The following is a 5,795-nucleotide window of genomic DNA, read 5'->3' as shown; positions in this document are numbered from 1 at the left end:
AAGTGCCAAACTGCTTTTTTTAATGAACACTTAAAAACAATATTATGTATGTTTCTACACTTTTGACTGCTACATAGCATCCCATAGTAGAAATACTTAATAAATTATTTACTATCATTGGTCATAGGTTATTTCATACTTTTTACTACTATCAGTATCATTGAGGTGAACAATCAGTCTGATTCAGACATCTTAGGGCTCATTCAGAATTATTCCTCAATAGAAAATAGCTAGGGCAATGAAGATACCCTTCTTAAGTATTTGGATAGATTTTGCCAAATTGCCCCAAGAAAGGCTGTACTAATTTATCTCCCACATCAGTGGTGGAAGTTCCTGTTTTTCTACACTCTTGTCAATAGTGGCACAACCATTAAAATAGTAGTGAGATGATTCCTTGCCAACTTGACAGGTACAGTTTGAGTATCTGGTTTTAACTTGCACATCTTGATGTTCATGCTTATTGTATATTGAAATGACATTTTATATGTGTGTAGCTTGAAGGGTACTTGAAACCTGGGTGATGGGTTGGGGGAACCGTGGACTGACTCAGCCTCCCACATACACACTGGTGCCCACCCCTCAATGTGCTCCCAACCTGCTACCATAGAAGGACAAGTAGGCACAGAACAGACAATGATTCAGGGGATCTCAGTCGGTTACAACTTCCCCGCGGCTCCTGTGACCTTTCAGAGTGAGAACTGAGAGCTCACATCAATAGGTCCTGGGATTTGGCAAAACTTTTTGCCATCTAGCGTTTTGGAAACGCTTATGTCTTATTCTTGCTGAGGCCTGTGGGAGCCCCAAAGGCCAAGCTTTCACCTGCAGAAAACATCTGTCTTTGGAAAGGAGAGCCTCACCCTCCACCCTCCCAGTGAGTGTTTGGGAGGTTCCTTTTCAGAGTAACCCTCTTGGCCTCTCCAGTGGCTTACCTGCTTCTGCCAGATTCTACTTTTGGAAACACCCTTGTTATCGTGTCATTACCATTGCAATGGCTCCCCATTGTCTGTCCAGGGTGAAACCCAGTTCCCCTTAGCTTGGCACTGTGCCCTCTGTCCTTTATTCACCTTTCAGCCTCTGCTGACCTCCCCAGGAAGCCTTCAAATCCACCTTGCACGGCTGCTAATGTCCTTTCTTCTCTGTGCTCCAAATTCTGTTCACCTCTTAATGCCCAGTATGATCAGAAGTCATGGAAAGTTTTGGGCGTTTATATATATGTTTATATTTTGACAATTCCAGGATAAAAAAAACACTTCTGTAGTTGGAGGTCACTGTATTTGCCCAGATGTCTATAAAAAATCTATAATACTAATTTGAACTTTTTCCAGAATATAATTCAATCTTAACTTTTCTAGGTCTAAATTTTTACATGTCTTTCTGATTCACCCTTTTTCCTTTTTGACTCTTAAAAGGCTGAAGGAAAGCTTTATAGAGTAGTCCTAGCAAGTAAGGACTGGATTTACAATCAGGCTACTGTAATTTAAATCAAAGAAACAGAAAAACTCAGTGTTTACCAAAGTGTAGTACTTATTCCCAGAGTTATGCAAGGTCATTTTAGATGGTGTGCAAGCAAACTTTAAAGGGTTTATATAATGGTTACATGTTTATTTTGCTATGAATTAGGAAAAAATCTCTAATATCAAATCCATGATTTAATGGCTATTAATTGTGGCAGGAATTGCTAGCTGTCCATTAAAATCCATCCTGCTTTGTTTGGTGCACAACCAGACCACGTTTCCCAGCCTTCCTTGCAATTAGACTGACCGTGTACCTAAGTTCTTTCCAGTAGAACCTGAGTGGAAGTGAGGACTGTCACGTCCAGGACTGGCCCAATTTTCCCCATATTCACTCTTTCCTGCGCCTCCCCACTCCAGCTGGACTAGATTTAACACCAACTACAACATTAGAAGCCATGAATTAAAGATGGCAAAGCCATCATTGTGTAGATCAGGGGTCAGCAAACTATGGCCCATGGGCCAAATCTGGTCCACCACCTGTTTTGGGTTTTTTTTTTTTAACATCTTTATTGGAGTATAACTGCTTTACAATGGTGGGTTAGTTTCTGCTTCTGTACAACAAAGTGAATCAGCCATATATATACATATATCCCCATATCTCCTCCCTCTTGCGTCTCCCTCCCACCCTCCCTATCCCACCCCTCTAGGTGGTCACAAAGCACCGAGCTGATCTCCCTGTGCTATGCGGCTGCTTCCCACTAGCTATCTGTTTTACATTTGGTAGTGTATATATGTCCATGCCATTTCTCACTTCATCCCAGCTTACCCTTCCCCGTCCCCGTGTCCACAAGCCCATTCTCAATATCTGCGTCTTTATTCCTGTCCTGCCCACCACCTGTTTTTAAAGTAAAGTTTTACTGAAACATAGTCGTGCCCATTTGCCTAGGTATTGTCCATGCTGCTTTTGCTATAACAGTAGAGATGAGTAGTTCCATGGAGACCATATAACCTGCGGAGCCTAAAATATTTACTCTCTGGTCCTTTATAGCAAATGTCTGCTGACCCCCTGGTTTGATCCCTGAATGGAGGACAGCCACCCTTGTTGACCTGAACCACACCCAAGTTCTTTATATAACAAGAAATAAGCCGCTAAATTCTGAGCCTATTTGTAACCATAATTTACTCCCCTCTCTCAATACATTCTCACCCCACAGGAGCTAAACTAGGCAGCCCCACGTGATTGCCCGATGGAGACGGCATGACCACCAGTTGTTTGTACCATGTAGGGTGACCACTTGTGCCCATGGTGAGTGACTCTCTCCCCACTGGGAGCCACCCTCAGGCCAAAATTTCCACAGGTACTCTGCCTCAGTCAGTCCTAGGACTGGACTGACCCCAGGGTGTCTAGCAACACAATTACAACAGAGCATCAAAGGCCTTGAGAGGTGTGAACATAATGTGATTTCTGCCCAGTGATTTAAGTGTCAAAAGGAAGAAGGTCCCTGAAGCTCAAGGAAATGGCTACAGTAATGATGATCCTTGATGAAGCCAATGCCTGGTCACCTAACAGGTGGTCATATGGTGGACAAGTTTGTCCCTGCCCTTATATTACTAACTGACCATCAATGGTCCACTTTTCCCATTGAGTATTTATTTTCAGGTATACACTTTTGTAAATCAATTAGAGGTGTTATTACCTATATACTTATTCACTTTTTATTTTTACCATTATTTTAATTTTTAAAAATACAATGACACATTTTCCATGCTTACTATTAGTACATAGTAAGTTATACAGGTCTTCCCTTTATGGAAATGGTGTAAAATTTTTTTTGAATAAGTTTGTTAAAGTAAAAAGAATTAATCTAAAGAAAACTCGTAATAGTAGTACAGATGATATACTGATATGGCAAAAAAACATGATGTTATTATGAGAATAACTGAGGTTCCAGAAACACTGCATATGTCTAGGCTGCATTGGAAAATGCCATATAATTCTAGATTCACAGAATGTTGATCCAGGGTAGGTGGTGCATGAGAGATCACCTCACCCATAGCCACCCCTGCTTCTCACCACTCCCTTTCCAGAACAGACGCCCGAATGTCACCCAGTGTGGTTCCCAGATTTCTGGTCTCCCAGTTCAGTGTTCTCCATCATAGACAAAGCCCAGTAATGGGCCTAGTAGGACACAAGCTCATACTTGTCCAGTGCTTGTTTTGGTGTATGCTCTCCATATATCTTTTGAGTAAATTGATGGAGATGGAAAGGTTGAGGGTAGCTAATTTGGAGGCCCCACAGGTGTCTTTTCTCCTAAGACCTGCCCAACTGCTTAGGAGTTAGGGTTAGTTCCTAGGATTTTACTTTCCAGATCATTTAGTTTCATATGGGAAACCTTAGGGAGTTCCCCAAAGGAAAAGTGATAATCCCAATCAACTGCCACTGAAACCTAAGAGTTGTATTACTTATAGCTAATGTAATGCCAAAAGATTATACACATTAAGTGAAACTGAGGTTTGGCTTCAGGTTTGGTAGGCTTCAGCCTCACCCACTTCTGCAGAGTCCTTATGAGCCAGGAATGGGCATCCAGACTGCAGCCATTCACAGCAAGGTTTGGAAGGGGCTGCCTCTGTTTTTGAAATTATGGGTGTCACAGTTGGGTATGTGATTGAACAGTGAGATTAGGAGAATAATCTATCCCTTCTCTTTATATTTTGCTAAGACAGCATCCTACAGTCTTCATAGGCTAAGAACTAGGGCTGTGTTCCTAGGTTAGAAAGGCCAGATGGCCAGGGCAAAAGGCTGGATGGTTATTCCTTGAGAGGTGTGTGAATTTGTGTGTTTGAGTGTATATGTGGTGTGGTAAGTGATTAGAAACAGCCTTGTTTTCTGCTTAGGAGGACCACCTGGATTGTCCCATGTGGATAGAATTAGGGGTGCTCTTTATTAGGGTGCTCCTATGACCCATGATTCTTTCCCAGATAAAAGTAAGGGAAGAATCCCAGACGAAGTCAAATTTTATAGAAGCAATCTTCTCTAAGGGCTAACTCTAATCCTGTCACAAAGTCCCCATCCCTAACACAGGGCTCCCCCTTACTGGCCTGCCATAGTGGCTAGAATGAGTGAAAATGGGCATCCTTTATAGAATTTTGGTCTCCAGAAGCTTCATTTCAGCTATAACCTATGCCCTTAGCCAAGAACTCATGAGCTTTTCTGGGATTGTCTTGTGTTTTATAGATGCTGGTTGCTTAACTCTCTCTGATATCAGTATAGGTCTGGCCTGGACAAAAGCAGGCTTGCTAAATGAAACTGTGAAAGCAGTGTGAGCATAGGGAAGATACAGCTGCCTCCTACTGTGCTGGCCTGACTTAAATTTTAAAATGAAACTATAAAGTCTCTTTGCATCTGTCTGTATGTTTATGTGTGTAAATATGCTTGTTGTAGATGTGTGTGTATTTTCTACCTCTAGATGGCATTTCCAAAATTAATTTGTAAAAAGAGCTGTCTCTATTTAATTGGTTTAAGAAAAATTAAGTGCTTATATAAGTCAAACTCTCAGAAATATAATAGAAACTAGCCCAAATGTTTCTCAAGTTCATATGATCTAAAATAATCTCTAGTAAATAAAAGCTAGTTTAAGTTTATTGGGGTTGTTAGACATAACTTGTGCCACATTGAGAAATTTACTATGAAAATTTATGTTCCTAAAAAATATATTAAATGTATATTAAAATTTTTAAATAAGTTGAATGAGTTTTAATATCAAAAGTAAGCTGGTACAAAATTAAAATTTGGTTTTCTCACTGTTAAAAGGACAGTCTTATTGGACTATTGGTCTGTTCTTCTTAAGAGATTGTGAAAGGTTTTTCTTTACCTTTTAAAATAATCTTCCTAGAAAACAAAGATCTTGAGACTGGTTAAAATAATCTACCTATGTTTCTGTGTTGTCTTTGATTACTTAGGTAAAACTAGTCCTCTAAGTAGTAAAAGAGCTAAGTTTTGCTCAGAGTATATCACCTTCTATATTTGCCTGAGAAGTCTTTAATTGTCACTTTGGTTAAGTAGATAACTAAGTATTGTTTCACAGTGACCTGTGATCCTATTTGACTGAGTGTTTTTAAACCTTTTGTTATTTTTGACAAACTTCCCCCAAATCAAATTCTAAATGAAATCTTTTGACCTCAAACTAACTTTGGGATTTTTTGAAGGGTTCCTGGAACACCTTAAAAAATTTATTCTCTCTCCTGTAAAAAAAGAAAGATGTTAAGGCATCCCTGGTGGCAGAGTGGTTGAGAATCCGCCTGCCGATGCAGGGGACACGGGTTCGTGCCCCAGTCCGGGAA

Source organism: Physeter macrocephalus, chromosome 17, assembly GCF_002837175.3.
Source record: "Physeter macrocephalus isolate SW-GA chromosome 17, ASM283717v5, whole genome shotgun sequence".
Taxonomy (NCBI): Eukaryota; Metazoa; Chordata; class Mammalia; order Artiodactyla; family Physeteridae; genus Physeter; species Physeter macrocephalus.
The sequence above is the reverse complement of the archived record's forward strand: the minus strand, read 5'-3'. Positions refer to the sequence as shown.